At 41.7% G+C, this 16,428-nt stretch overlaps 1 protein-coding gene across 1 annotated transcript in view; it reads right to left on the bottom strand.

The window, feature by feature from the left end:
- The window catches only part of RPTN (repetin), a 36,467-nt gene that overhangs the window by 10,471 nt on the left and 9,568 nt on the right, over window positions 1-16,428 (bottom strand). The window lies entirely within an intron of this gene.

Here is a 16,428-nt window from a genome sequence, read left to right as displayed (position 1 = left end):
GTAGGCTTTTGTTTTTGGATACAAGAGCCAGCATTGCTCCTCTCCCCAACATCATAGGCCCTATCTTCCCCACGATGAAATGAACTAGAAAATGTCAGAAATCACTGCTAACACAGCCCATAGAATTTTAGGTAATTCCTAGCACATGGTTAATAAGGCTACAGACCAAATCTGAGATCTTCAAAGTGGCTGACCATAGCAGAATTTGGATCATTCAGGTCAGGTTTCTGAGTTTCTTCTTTTACTTTTTGTTAAAGAGCTTTATTGAGATATAATTCACATACCATGCAATTCACCCATTTAAAGTGTACGATTCAATGTTATCTAGTATTGTTCAGCCATTGCCAAGATCCCCCTGTAAGAAATTCTGTCCCCATTAGCACTAATCTGCCATTCTGCCCTCTTCCAGCCCCTGGCAGCCACTAATCTGTTTTCTGTCTCTATGGATTTACCTATTCTGGATATTTCATGCAAATGAAATCATATAATATGTGGCCTTTTTTTGGACTAGCTTATTTCACATAACATAATATTTTTAAGGTTCATATATGTTGAAGCAGGTTTTAGCACTTCTTTTCCTTTAAGTCTGAATAATAGTCCATTATATGAATAGACAATGTGTCACATTTTGCTTATCCATTCATCCATTGGTGGCCATTTGGGCTGTTTCCTCCTTTTGGCTATTTGAATAATGCTGCTGTGAACATTCATGGACAAATTTTTGTGCGGATGTATGTTTTTAGTCCTCTGCAACTAGGCCATGCACCTAGGGGTGGAGTTGGGTCACATGGTAACTCTGTGTTTAACTTTTTGAGGAACTGCCAAACTGTTTTGAGTTTTTTTAAAAGAAATTTCTGGAGCAGGGTGGTTGGTTTAAAAGCCTTGACTTGAGGATACCAACAAGCTAAACCTGCCTGGCCAAGACACAGCTGGGCAGAGGCAAGGGCTGTGGAGTTGAACTGTGGCTCTGAATCTCCCAAAGGTCTTGCACAACCTTATGATCCAGCAGCTGCCAGAAAACCCACAGTAGTAGGCACCTGATAAAGGTTTGTTGACTAAAGGAATGCATATGTCTTGAGGTAAAGTGGGAGTGGAGGAAATGGGGTAGGGAAGATAGGTAAATAGCTTTGTAATCTGTGATGTTCCCATTGTATTTTAGGGATTCTTAGCAATTCCTTTGGGGTGCCATCAGTGTTTTCAGTTCTCTCACTGCCACCCCTCCCCTGGTCAATTCCATCAGGAAGGGAAGAGGTGAATTTAGGGATGATGGTATGTGGAAGCCAATGTTCAGGCATTTGCCTGTTCCCCTTTCGAGAACATTCAGGTCTCCTCCTGATTTTCTTTGTAGCCCTTCCTGGCCTTTCCTCACCCTGGTGCACCAGAGATCCCTTGAATTGAGACTTGGAAGCCCTGGCTTCTCTCCAGGGCCCTGAATTCACTTTCAAGTGAACTTGGGAAAGACACTTCCACATTGTGACTTTATTTCCCCCCTTATCTATAAAATGAGGAAGAGGTTTGAAGTGACAGCTGGATGAACTGGATGACTTCCGCCTCTGAAAGTCTTTGTCTCCAGAGGTCTCTCGTGCTCTGAGATTCTGTAAAAACTTGTTTCATTTCTCTCTCCCCTCGTCATCTTTATTCCTGCCATCTCTCAGGAGAGGTCCTGGTTACTATTTGCTTGGACTTTTGTGTAAGTATCAATAGATCTTCCTGCCTCTAATCTTCCTTTCTAATTTATTTTCCACACTATTCTCAGAGGAATTCTCTCTTCTCAAGAAGGGTTATCGTGTCCTTTAAGAATAAAGGGTTATAATTTTCCATAAGAATCAAGCCCCAAAACTTTAACATGCTGTTCAAGGCCTTCCATGGCAAGCAGATTTTTTTCAGTGATGTATTCTTCTTTCCAACCACACTGGACTTCTTGATGTTCTCTAAGTCAACCCTCCACTTCCTGTTTCTGTTTTTATTCACTTGGCTTCTTCTTCCTGGATCCTACTCTCCCTATCTTCTATCTAAATTCTAGCCATGTAAACACATCTAAATACTTACCTTTTCTATGAAAACACTTCTGAGTCTTCCTAGTCAGACTCTCCTCTTTCTTCCTGCATCCTCTGCAGTCATTTCATGGTGTTTATAATGCTCTATTTTGTATTCTTATAGATGGCTGGGTCTCTGCCTGTCCATCTCACTGGACTTGAGCTCTATTGTTAACAGTGGAGGGTGCCCAGGTTCTTGTCATCTTGAACAAAGAATTGGACAAAATGCACAAACAAAGCAAGGAAGGAACAAAGGGATTTATTGAAAATGAAAGAACACTCCATAGTGTGGGAGCGGGCCTGAACATAGGGGCTCAAGGGCCCTGTTACAGATTTTTTGGGAGTTTAATAACCTCTACTTGGGGTACACCCTATGTAAATGAAGAGGATGAAGTAAAGTTACAAAGTCATTTACTTGGTGTATGCACTATGGAGAGAATATTTCCTCTCATAGCTGAAGTGGGAATCGGCCTTATGTTCCCTGCCTCCAGACCACATTTTTCTTCCTCACTATGAAGGAAAGATTTCTCCTCCTTTCTCTCTCTGTCTCCTATAAGCTCTCTTTGTCGTCCTCAAGGTAGGTGTTCTTTAAATGTGAGACTGACTGGCTCTCTCTAGCTCCAATGCCTGTGGTAGACTGAGATTCTAAAACATATAACTAGGCTTTTATTTCTTGTGGCTCTTTAGCACTCTCTGTTGTTGCCCATGTATAATTCTTGCCTCTGAATTAGATGACGAATTCTCTGAGGGAAGAGTCCTTGATTTCTCCTTCTGATTCTCCCATGAGCCCTGCCATAGTGCTGGGACCCCAGTAGGTGACTGAACTGGATGATGTTTCACCTCCACAAGTCCGTGCCCCCTTAGCAGTATTCCTTCGGGATTTAGAACTTATTTGCAACTTGTTGGCTCTTGGAAATAAAAAAGAATAATGTGTGAAAATTCTAGAGCCTTACAGAGTATGGGGCAGGAAGATGGTGTTGGTAGATGAACCAGTGGTGGGCTGTGATAATTTCAGGAGGTTTGGGAGATGGCTGCTGGTATCTTGAAGAGTTTACATACAGAAATAACAGAGGAACTGCTTTAGTTTCTCCAGAAATATCTGGATGCTAAAGTTTCCAGGCCAAACTGAGAGGTGGGACTTGAGGCACAGCCCAAGAGCCCCAGCTGTCACCAGCAGGGAAGCTGAATGTGGTCATGTGTACCGGGAGCAGCAGGCAAGTTGAAAGCAGTGATTGGTCAGAAGCAGATTCATCAGGGCTTCTAAAGATCATCTTGCCCTGCTTCTGACCCAGGTAGGTCAGTGCCCAGTCCATTCTTTGTAGGTGTCAATTCAAAGACTCCCCAGAGGAGCAGATGGCCCACTGTCCCCAAGAAGCTCATGCCTGTGTCTTATTCCCTTAGCTGTCAGGCATAGTAGGATGCCAGATCCAGGGTCCTGAGAGAGCAGGGAGAGAAAATCAGGTAATGCCAGGGAGCTTTCATGAGGGATTGAGTAAGGAAAGTAATCCTTCTGAGGTCTTTGCCAGTAAAGCACAGCAAGAGTAGTAGAGGCTACTAGGGGATGGTGTAAGGGCTTTGGTGGAGATTATCTGGGACTGGGGAGGGGTGGTGTCCCCAGTCCTCTGTGGTTTATTGCCTGGTCCCATAAGTGGGGGCAGTTGATGCTTGCATAATACACCTACTTGTCATGTCCACCTAGCAAAATCTTGGTGTAGTCAAGAAACAAGGAGATATGATCGAGGGGTTGGAAATCAAGTAAGAGTTTTCTCCACTGGTTGCCTAGTTCATTGATTCACTTATTCATTTATCTTCTTGACGAATGCTTAGTGAGGAAGATAGAACTGTTAACAGTCAAAAGGATTCTGGGAAGAGCTTATGGCAGAGCTGCAGCCACCTTGGAGTAAGAACAAAATTTCATCATCATCAATTCTTCTCACACAGTGGGACTAGCCCAGACAAGTGCTCTCTCTTCTGCTGCTCTTGCCCCTGATGCTTACACCACAGTGGCTTCACACCCTTCTGCATGCCTGAGCCATGACTTGGCTAAATTACCACACCACTTTGCCATGGGAATTCTGCCTAATCATTCTCCTTTAATCTTCAATCTCTTTATTGTGGTCACAAATGCTCCACATGGCCCCAGTCACCCTGCAGAAAAGAAATCATCAGCTTTCTGCAGCATCAGAATTAGCAGCATCTTCCTGTCCCAAGAGAAGAGGGGACGGGAGGATGGCATGGTTCAGGGCTTAGGGGAGGATAGGGGAGAAAAAGTGGAAGCAAAGGGAGAGGCCCAGGAAGGATTTTGTTGCGACATGTTACCTGGGCTGCACCTGCTGTATGCAAGAGAAGAGGCTGGGAGTCCCCTCTGCAGGGTGTTCATGCCCCATCTCTGTGCCACGAGGAGTTGGGCTGCTGAAGGTGAGTGCAGGGAGGTTCCCTGTCATCTCAAACCTCTCAGGCTCCACAGTACTGTTTCAAGTATCCAGAGCTTTCCTGCCTTTGAAAAGCAAAAAATTGTCTCAGGAGAGACAGTGTGATTTTTGCAAGGTCAGGCAGGGTCACACAAATTAATAGCAAAACTATAGTCAGAATTCAAACTTTCTAACACAAGCATATGACATGTATACTTGTCCCAGGACTCTATGTTCTATGTTTTCCTCTTGTCACATTTATGGATCCAGTCCAAGGCAGAGAGAACATGACTCTGAGGTCAGGCAGATCTGCATGGGAGTAGCAGTTCTGCTCAGGATTGTTGAAGAAATTAAATGAGCTCGAGTATGTGAGTGCCTAGCCTAGTACCTGGCATGGGGGGTTATGCATTCAGTGTGTTGCTCTCCTTCCCTTCCAAGGTAGCCTGGCTGTTATCTCCTTTCTGGAAACTCATTGAGCATCAGAGATCTTGACCTCCTTGGGCACACTCCTGAGTTTATTTAGGCCTAAATTTATAGGATGTGTCAGGAGCTCAAGTACTTTATGAACAGAGATTAATTGCTCTTATGATTTAATGCATTGGCCACCCACAGTGGTGAGATGCTCCCTGAACTATGCTATTTGAGAAACAATGAAGGAACTTTGTGAGGCTAATAAGATTTGTGCTGTTAATTTAAGTCTTGAGGATGTGGACTACAGAGAGTATAACATTTTATAGAATTTGTTTAAAGCTACACTCTCATCTTTGCCATAACCTGGCCTTTCATAATACATTCCCGTGGCCACCTAGCATCATGGGTAAGGCTCTCATCAAATGCTTCTTGGCGAGCAATGCATCTTGCAGAAGAGGAGGTGGGAAATTTCCACAAGGGAATGACTATGAATGGGGTGGGAGAAAGACAGGGAAGCAGGGGAAGATCATTTCCATTATTTGTTCAGTGGTGATTTTGGGTGAACATCTCTCTTTAGTCCAGAATGGGCAGGAAAATGATATGAATTGTAATTGTTGGCAAATGCGAAATAATATATTTAGTGAGGAATGTAGTGTGAAGCACATGAAACTGCACTGTCAGGAAGAGAAGTTGAATCTGGGGTCAGAAGAACTGGTTTCCATTCCTGGTTCTGCAAACTGCCATCAAACTTGAAGGACTCATTCTGAGGCAGAGAATGAATAAATCATTACCTTTGTGAAGCATCAGAATCAGCAGCACTTTCCTGTCCCAGGAGAAGAGGGAAGGGGAGGATGGCACGTTTCAGGGCTTAGGGGAGGATAGGGGAGAAAAAGTGAGAAGGGAGGCTGACAGAAGTGTTGCAGACACTGCAACACTTGCATACTTAACACTGTATACTAAAGTAGATGTTAACCTGCGCTGCAATCTGTATATGCTGATCCAGCTGTAATCCAGTCGCTCACTTGTTACACTCTTACATTTTCACCAGTAAGTAGTCCTTGTGCCTCCTTGTATGGGTGGCCCAGTCTCTGATACTAGATCAGCAGCTTCAGCTTCATGCAGAGTCCTTCCTTTGAAAAACCAGCTTTTGCTTGATTTTATTATAGGATCTTGGTCTCATGTTAGTGTCTCTCTACCTCAGTCTTCCCAGAATGTAGGAATTCTTGCCCATAATATTAGGCCAGTACTTTTGTTCTAGGCTTATCTCAATAGACCTGATATCCACCTTTTCTCTTCCTATTACTCAGTAAGCGTCCATCTTTAGATTGTGAACATACAAGACTCTGGCCTTTATAGGGCCTCTTATCTCTGTCACAGCATGGAGTTTTCATGAAAACAAGGGGCTGAGAACTCTGCTGGCACATAGTAGGCACTCAGGACAGGTTAGCTGCTTTCAATATTATTTTTCTGTTCGTAGATGTCTTAGCATGATTATTATTTTTACTGAAACCCACCCAAATTATCCATATGGAACAGTGGGCTCTGACCCAGGAAAGGGGGGCCCAGGAATTACTGTATTGCCTGTTGAGCACGTGCCTTAGTGTGTCCATCTGTCTGCTAACCTCTTGGCTGTGTCTGCCGGCACTGTGTTGCCACCTCCTGTGCAGCACTCATCCTCTGTGCTGCTCTCCTGGCTTGCCTGTCCTCCATGCAGAGCTGTGGCATTCCTAAGGGCTCCATTGATGGTTTATTCATCTTTGTTTGCCCAGCTCACAGCTCAGCTCCTAACGTACAGCATGCTCTGGGAAATGCCTTCGGGTGAATAACTTAAAAAGGAGAACCAAATGATGGATGCCACTGAACTGTGTACAGAAAATGAAACAGAAATACTCTTAGCTAACTTGGCTGTAGAGCCAGACTGCCTGGGTTTGAATGCTGGCTCTGGTGCTTATGAGCTGGATGAGCTTATACAGTGACTGGCACATAGTAAGCCCTCAGTGAATGTAAACTATGATCATTTTTTATTATCATCATTATAAAAAGTCTTTAGTGGACTGGCTTCTTAAATACTGAGTGCAGTTTTGGCCTCCAAAACCCTTAAGTAAGAAGTAATTTTGAAATGTTAGAAAAAGTTAACTAGAAGGTGATGACAAAGAATCTCCTACTTCAAGGCCTCTGTAGTTGCTGTTTCCACAGAAATACTGTTCCCTCAGTCACATGATTTAATTCCTAATTTAATTCAAGTATTTACTCAAGTGTCACCTTATCAGAAAAATTTCTGGCCATCCTGTAAATAGCAAACTTTTCCCACTAATTCTCCATTCTACTACTCTGCTTTATTTTTCTTCTTGGCACTTATTACCGTCACTTGAATTAGTACATATTTGTTCATTTATTATCTCTCTCCCCCACTAGAAAGTAAGCACCTTGTAGCCTCAGTGCCTAGGAGAGTGCCTGGCATGGTGGGTAAATGTTTGTTGATAGGATTGAGTGGTAAAAGTAAGTCTCTTCATTTAGAGAGGATGACAGCAGAGAAAAGGTTAAGTGGAAGACTATAAGATCAAGAAAGGCCTGTATTATATGAATATAGTTATAATCACAATTACCTAAAACACTAGAATAAGGAAGTCCCATCTTTTTAAGGCTTGAGAAAGGTAAGATTAAGACAAAGGGAAGGAAGTTTTATTTTACACAACAGGGCATAGTTTAGGGGAATTCCTCGATCCAAGAAGTGGTGCCTTGTGGAAAGTAAGAATCTGTTCATAGATTTCTGGAACATCTGGGTACCTTTCTAGCCATTTAGCCTTGGGGGTTTCGTTAGCTTTCTTGCATTCTGCTCCTGGGGCCTCAGTTAGAGGCAGGCTCTTGTCTGAAGACACATGGGGCTGGTGTCAAATTGGCCATTTTGGATGTTTCTATGAACCAACATAATGAGAGAGAGAAGTGAGAGGGCAAAGAATAGAGGTTGTTAAGAGCAAAGAGGAGGGATGGAGGGTTGGAAAGAGACCGAGTGGAGAATAAGGGATTGGTATTTCCCCTGGGTCTTCACAAGTGGGAGACACAGGGAAGAAACCCTGGCAGAAGTGTTTACATTTGAAAAGTTTAGAGGACTACCATAGACCTTGGGTTAGAAAGGTTCATGCATTCTATGGTTTCTTCATTTAACAAATGTTTATTGATAACCGACTATGTATCAGACACTCTTCTAGAGATGGAGGTTGCAGCAGTGAAACCCTGCCCTCATACAGCTTTTACATTCTAGGCTGGGGATACATACAATAAACAAAGAAGTAACGTGTGTATGTCAGTGCCAAGTGCTATGGTGAGAAAGAAACAGGGAAGGGGACAGGAAGTGCTGGATGGTGGGTGGAATGGGGGGCAGGGACAGGTTGTGATTTGTAACTGGGCAGGTGACCAGCGAAGGCCCCTCTGAGAAGGTGACATTTGATAATGGCCTGAAGGAGGTGAAGTTTTCTCTCTGGCTTCAACCAGAGGCCTCCTTGGTCCTGGGCAGCTGGGTTATTTATGTTTAACTGTGTGCTCCTGAGTCTCATTTCCTTCCCTGGCCCAGGCTGTCTAGTTTCCTTTACCCAGTAAATATTAGGTGCTGGGGACACACCATGAACAAGACAGAGAGGCTCCATGACTTTGTGGACCTTTCAGTCCAAAAAAAGGAAATAGGTAAATGGTTATTACCCAACAGTGTGAGGGATGCTGCATTAGGACATTTCCAGCTCAGAGCAGGGCATTGTTCTTACTAGAGGGGGATTAGGAAAGGCTTCCCAGCTGAGATGGAATCTTCAGTTGGAGTTTGTCTTTTCTTCATTTCCAGTCCTTTGTCCTTGTCTTCTGTCCACTCCTTTCTTTGCTGAATATTTCCTCAGATTTCAAGTCCCATCTCACATTTCTTGTTGTGTTAGACATCATGACTGATTCTTCCTTGGCCTCTACTTCCCAGTTTAATGAAGATAATAGCTATTGCCACCCACATACTCATAAGAATGCAGAAGTGTTACAGGGGATTAATGGCATTTTAGGATTAAGGACATGATGGTAGTTTAAAAGCTTTTAGCGCCTCCTAAATTAGGAGATCTACCTGACATTGCTAAGCCTCTCAGATTTCGCTGTGGCAATAGTTCTGTTTCTCCTTAGGCTCACACTAGCTACTGTTTGGAAAATTTGGGCACAATTGTCTTGGGTGTTAAGTCCTTGTCCTTTGGACCCCACCTCTTTCCCTTATAGGACTTTGTGATAAGAGAGCTTAGTAATGTGGCACTTGATGAACTTACAAGGGATGTGACAGGTGTCAGGGAAGCTTGATGATTGTCAGCCACAGCCACAGTGGGAACTGATGCAGACTCCTCAGTAGTTCTCTTGTTCTTGTGTCACAGACCCCACTGATCTGGGGGGGGGCACCAGAGGCCTTAGAAGCAGGACACCTTTCTCTATCTGGGTCTTCATAATCTGTCCTGTCTTCTATTTCTGACTCCATCTCCCCTTCAAAACTCCCTTGCTCTACTTAAAATAATCTCTTTGCCTAGCCTTGGGTGCATTTCCACATCTCCAGTTAGGTGGTAAGTCCTCTGAAGTAGGTTTCATTCTCCCCTCAATCTCTTTAAATCTACCCATCCTTCAATGTCCACTCCCAACAAAACCACTCGAGTCCTTTAATCTCTCTCCAACCTGCACTTGGGGATCACATCTTATCTTTCATAGAGCTTCTTTGGTTCAGATCAACATCTACCTCCATAGAGTCCTCAAGCTGGAACAGACCAGCACTGCTTAGCTCTAATCCAGTATTTTTCAAACTGTGTTCCTTGGCACCTGTCAGGGGCTGAGCTGAGCAGACAGGATTCTGCTGTTTAACCCCATTCAACTCACTGCTTTTATCTTTAAAACATCTGAAGCTTTTCCCTGAGGAAAGGATTCTGCAGTCAAAGAGTTTGAAAACTATAATATCAAATTTGATTTGTTTGTAACATGGAAATAGAGGCCCATGTACACAATGGCACATCGCTAGGCAGTGCTGGAATCAGCACCCCAGGATCCCAAGACCTATGCTTCCTATTAACAGAAAGTATCAGTGGAGTTGTGATGTGCTCTGTTGTACTATCTAGAGTGAATTAGAATCTCCTTGAAATCATAAAATGTCTTATATATCCTCGTTCTTTGGCACAATGCCTTGCTCATAGATGCTTAACAAATATCAGCTGCCACTGCTGATGGTGATGACAAGGGTGACACACATCTAGCAAGCCCCCTGAGAGTACCCTGGGTGGCTTTCTTGGCTTTGGCCCTTCCACTGATGTGCTTATGGCAGTGGCTGGGCCCTCAGTTCAGGCAAGGAACCTCATGGGGATCCTAACTGTGCTTTTAGTTATCTGCAAGGTCAACAGGAACCAACTCTGCCTTTATTCCTCATCCTTTCACCACTGGCCTTAAAGCTGCTTCACCAGGAAACTGGAATACTCCCTAACAAACAAAGTGTCCAAGCTTGTGTCTGGCTCCCTTGCCTGAACTCCTCTTTCTACTCTGTCTACACATGTTTTTAGTTTAGTTTAGTTTAGTTTTTTGAGACAGGGTTTGCTCTCTCCTCCAGGCTGGAGTGCAGTGGCGCCATCACGGCTCACTGAAGCCTCAACCTTCCAAGCTCAAGTGATCCTCCCACTTCAGCCTCCCATGAGTAGCTGGAACTACAGGCATGCTCCACCACACCCAATTAATTTTTGTATTTTTTGTAGACATGGGATTTTGCCATGTTGCTCAGGCTGATCTTGAACTCCTGGGCTCAGGTGACTCTCCCACCTTGGCTTCCCAAAGTAGTGGGATTATAGGCATGTGCTACAATGCCTGGCCTATACATGTTCTTTTATGATCCACCTCCTTCATGAAGCTTTCTGTAATTCCTCAGGCTCCTATTTATCTTCGTGTCTCTATTAATCACACTTTTACCAAATATTTATCGAGCTCTTTAAACTATGCTATGTACTTTACATCCATCATCTCATTTGATGCTTACAACAAGCTTATGAGATAGATAATATTATCACTCTCATTTTATACATGAGGAAATTAAGGCTAAAAGAGATTAAATTATTTGTCCAAGGTCATAGAGGTAGAAAATAGCAGTGGTGAGATTTATATCCAGGCAGTCAGATCCCAGAACTTATGGGCCTAACAGTTGCAACCATACAGAGCTCCTATTTGGTATAGAGACAGCCACACTTTGTATCATTTACCCACAGATTCCTTCACCCAATATTTCCTAGATACTGACTATATTCAAAATACCTTAAACAGTGTTAAAAGTTTATGTTAAAATTGCCCCATCTTCCTAGTGTCCCTGTGTGGAAATCTAATCTTGTCAACTTGACTGCAAGCTCCTTGAGGGTAGCTTCTTTATTCCTATCTCTCTTTTACCCTCTGCCCTTTTATCCTGTCCCAGTATGCTGGATGTAGATGCTCACCCAACTGATGGTCTTGATTGGATTATAGCACCTATAGTCTGTGACATGTGCAACAGATTCTCAAATTGAGGGAGAAGTTAGAAGTCTTCTGGTGAACTTCCCTGATTCCAAGTAGCCCCAACTACAGCTACAAATAAACCATTTAAGGCAACACAATAATTTAATTCAGGGGTTGGCAAATGATGGCCCATGGGACCAATCAAGCCTCCTGTTTTTGTAAGGCCCATGAGCTAAGAATGGTTTCACATTTTTCACTGATTGAAAAAAATCAAAAGAAGAATACTACTTTGTGACACTAAAAATTATATGAAATTCAAATCTTAGTGTCTATAAATAAAGTTGTATTGAAACACAGCTTTGCTTATTCATTACATAATATTGTATATGGCTGCTTTCATGGGACAACACCTGCTCAATGTTTCTGGGTGGGCTGAAAATTGCAGTACTGCTATTGTAATTTGACACCATTGGGAGTGCCACTTTATAGTTGTACCATAATGTTTTATTTTACTTTTTAATTACTAGTGCATGCCCATCATGTCAAAACAAAAAAAGAAGACAGAAATGGACTTCAAATGTCACACTTTCAAGGCAGGATTCTTTTGTTTGTAATGAATTAGATGGCAAAGCATTATGTTTATCATGCAATGACACTATAGCTGTGTTAATAGACTATATGTTGAAATGATCAGACTAAGCACTAATCACAATATTTCCAACTCACAGGAAGCAACAGTTAGAAAAATTAGGAAATTTAAAATAAAATATGTCATCATAGCAGAATTTCTTTATTAAAAAAATGAAAATGAGACTGCAACTAAAGTAAGTTTCTGAGTGGCTCATTTGTTAGCCAAACAAGTTAATCAATGGTGCATTAATTAAATCACGTTCAATTGCAGCAGCTGAAGAAATGTGTCTAGAGAAAATAAACTTGCTTAAGACAACCAGCTTTTGGGTGAAGAGTGAGGGAGGACATTGGGCTCAACATCAATAGTCAATTAAAAAATAAGGCACATGATTTTGAGTGATTTTCCCTGGTTCCTGATGAATTTACAGGATGTTTTTGACACTGTTTAGTTGTTTTTTTTAGGAATTAATGCTGAGTTTGAGATGACTAAATAATTAGCTTCCATAAAACGTTCATGTGGAACAATTATGTGCAGAGATGTTTTCAAAGTACGGAAAATACTAATTTCCTGAAGTGAAATCTAAGAAATGTTACAACTGATGCTAAAATACATGTGGAGAAGAAAAAGGCTTTTGGAAAATGTTCAAAGCTTGTGAACATGCAGTGTTTAAAGCCTGTGATTGTTCATTGTACTATCCTTCAGCAGGTACTTTGCAGAAAATAGTTGAATCTTTCATATGCATTGAACCAGTGGTGTCAATGGAGAACTTCATTCACTCTTGTGACTTAACTATGGCCAGTTTTGTGATTTTCTTAATCAGATCTAGAAGCTGAATATCCTTACTTGTTGTACAGTGCAGCAGTTTGATAGCTTAGCAGTTGTAAAGTTTTACTGTGATGTTTTGAGCTCAAGGCTAAGATTGGATTTGTTTTTTGTTTTGAATGAGAAGAATCACCCTCATTCACCATTTTTTTTTTTTCTTAAACTTTCATTTTAAGTTCTGGGGTACATGTGTAGGATGTGCAGGTTTGTGACACAGGTAAACCTGTGCCATGGTGGTTTGCTGCACAGATCAACCCATCACCTAGGTATTAAGCCCAGCATCCATTAGCTATTCTTCTTTATGCTCTCCCTTCCCCCACCCACAAGGCGCCAGTGTGTGTGGTGCTCCCTGCCATGTGTCCATGTGTTCTCATTGTTCAGCTCCCACTTATAAGTGAGAACATGTGATGTTTGGTTTTCTGTTCCTGCATTAGTTTGCTAAGGATAACAGCTTCCAGCCCTATCTATGTCCCTGCAAAGGACATGATGTCATTCCTTTTTCTGGCTGCATAGTACTCCATGGTATATATGCACCACATTTTCTTTATCCAATCTATCACTGATGGGCATTTGGGTTGATTACATGTCTTTGCTATTGTGAATAGTGTCTGATGAACACATGTGTGCAAGTATCTTTATAATAGAATGATTATATTCCTTTGGGTATATACCTAATAATGAGATTGCTGAGTCAAATGGTATTCCTGCCTCTAGATCTTTGAGGAATTGCCACACTGTCTTCCACAATGCTTGAACTAATTTACACTTCCACCAACAGTGTAAAAGTGTTCCTTTTTTTCTGCAACCTCACCAGCATCTGTTGTTTCTGGACTTTTTAATAATCGCCATTCTGACTGGCATGAGATAGTATCTCATTGTGGTTCTGACTTACATTTCTCTAATGATAGTGATGTTGAGTTTTTTTTCATATGTTTCTTGGCTACATTCATTCACTATTTTTGCACACTAAATCACTTTGGAAGTTAGCTTATGTGGCAGACTTAATAGTATTTCTTAATAAATTCAATCTAAAATTGCAAGGCAGAACAGTGCTTAAATGTGAAACTTATACAGTGGTAAAGTTATTTCAAAGACAACTAACATTGGTTGAGTAACAAGCAATGTTAGAGTGTTTTATATATTTCTTGTGCTGTCAAAAGTTAAAATAAAAAGTGGGGCCGGGCACGGTGGCTCACGCCTGTAATCCCAGCACTTTGGGAGGCTGAGGTGGGTGGATCTTGAAGTCAAGAGATCAAGACCATCCTGGCCAACATGGTGAAACCCCATCTCTAGTAAAAATACAAAAATTAGCTGGGTCTGGTAGCGCGTGCCTGTAGTCTCAGCTACTTGGGAGGCTGAGGCAGAAGAGTCGCTTGAACCTGGGAGGTGGAGGTTGCAGTGAGCCGAGATTGTGCCACTGCACTCCAGCCTGGTGATAGAGTGAGACTCCATCTCAAAAATTAAATTAAATTAAATTAAAAAACAATAAAAAAATTAACAATAAAAAGTAGAATCTTTAAGGCTAGGCGCGGTGGCTCACACCTGTAATCCCAGCACTTTGGGAGGCCGAGGTGGGTGGATCACAAGGTCAGGAGATCGAGACCATCCTGGCTAACATGGTGAAACCCCGTCTCTACTAAAAAAAAAAAAAAAAAAAAAGTGAAATTTTTATTCCACAGAAATTTTAGCTAATATATTTTTTGAGCTCAAATTATAGTTCCAGCAGTGTTTCTTGGACATCAATGCAAATGCAAAGCAAATTTCCATATTTCAAAATTCATTGCATTGTAATTAAAGAGCTTTCCCCCAACCTTCAATTGGAAGTGATTTGTCTTTAGTGTAATGACATGTTGTAAGGCAAATATCAAGTGATGAATCTTGTAGAGTTCTAGAAAGACCTTCAAAGTGATAAATATGCTCAACTAAAATCAAATGTTTGTGGATATCAGTATTTGGCAGTATCTATCTGTGTGAAAAGACATTTAAAAAAATGGACTATGCGTTACATATCAACATTAGCAGATGAACATTTGCAATAGATTTTGATAATAGGAGTTTGAGACCAGCCTGGACAATGTGGTGAAACCCTGTCTCTACTAAAAATACAAAAAATTAGGCTGCAGTGAGCTGAGATGGCGCCACTGCACTCCAGCCTGGGCAACAAGAGCAAATCTCTGTCTCAAAAAAAAAAAAAAAAAAAAGATAATAGGGACAATGGCTTTGAACCCCAATTAGATGATATGTTACCCTCCCACCCCCCCCAAAAACAGAATTCAATTTTTCTCATTGGTAGACCTGTATTACAAAAACATTGTATTCAATTATTATTATATTTTGGATTTTGCCAATAAAAATTGTGGAAATTTGTTTTCTCTCATCATATATAAGTACTTTTGTAATATCTTTGGTTCACAAATACTTAAAATCTTTACTATCTGGCTCTTTACAGAAAAAGTTTGCCTGCTCTGATTTATCAGAACAACAAACAAGCAGACAGACAATAACTCAAAGATTCCATTTTTTTATAGTTCACTTCTTGTCAGGAAATATATCCTTGAATCCCAGTTAAATCCTTAGTCTTGTGGTTTTAGTGATTTCTTTTTGTACTGCCATGCCATCCGTGAAAAGCAAGGTCATTATGCCATTGTGGAAATCAGTTTTAATTTGCTCTGAGTCAGTTCTATGTAACATAATAATGAAATAATGAAACCCTTTATTTGCAATAAAGATTTAGTTTCCTGAATGGGTCAAGCTGGTTCTTGATTTATGGGAACCATCTCCTCTAAAGTAGGGATGGGAAGGGTGGAGGTTGAGGATATCCATTGTGCTTGAAGTGGTTGTGGATGGTAGTGAGTTCAGAGTCCCTTGAGCTACTGGGAGCAATGGAGTCAAGAGAACAAGAGGGAAGCCTCCCAGTGCCAGGAAGGAAGACAGGGCTCTGTGCAGGGATCACGCATGGCCAGGACTTGGCTCAGTCCTCTTCCTGGGCCAGAGCTGCCAGTCTCTCTCTCTCTCTCTCTCTCTCTCTCTCTCTCTGCATTCCACTCCCTCCTCTTCCTATGTTCTTTTGCAAGTTTGTGTTCAGGAAGGGGAGAATAAAGAAGAGTAGCTCAGTTTAGGCCTGCCATATGGTGTGACTAAATGGTGAGCTATCTGAAGACAGAGACTTGACCTTACATTGCTTTGTATTCCCACTTATGTCTAAAGATAATAATCACAATATGCTACATCCATAGTACTTTACATTTTACAAAACACTCTCATATTTAGTATTTCATTTGACCCTGTGAGGTACATGTGAGTTTTATAGATGAAGTTCAGAGAAGCTAAGTAATTAATCAAGATTGCATAGTCAGTATAATGCAGAGCTAGGACTTGAATCCAAAACTTCTACCTCCAAATCTGGTGCCCATTCCCCCTGCCTAGCACTATGCTGGACATAGATAGCTTCTGAGCCCTTGTTGGTTGATTGATTGGAGGACATCTAAGACTTTACTGCTCAAATGCTATTGTGCCAAAAGCCCTACCATTATATCTGCGCATTGCTTTGTTGAGGCACCCTCTTTCAAAATATGGATTGACATATTAAGGCATTAACACTTTTAAAGTGAGTTCTTTTCTTTGCTTGCTTGCACCCAGAACAAGAATGTGA

Source organism: Pan paniscus, chromosome 1 (genome assembly GCF_029289425.2).
Source record: "Pan paniscus chromosome 1, NHGRI_mPanPan1-v2.0_pri, whole genome shotgun sequence".
In the NCBI taxonomy this organism is placed as follows: domain Eukaryota; kingdom Metazoa; phylum Chordata; class Mammalia; order Primates; family Hominidae; genus Pan; species Pan paniscus.
This window is presented reverse-complemented; position numbering and strand designations above follow the sequence as displayed.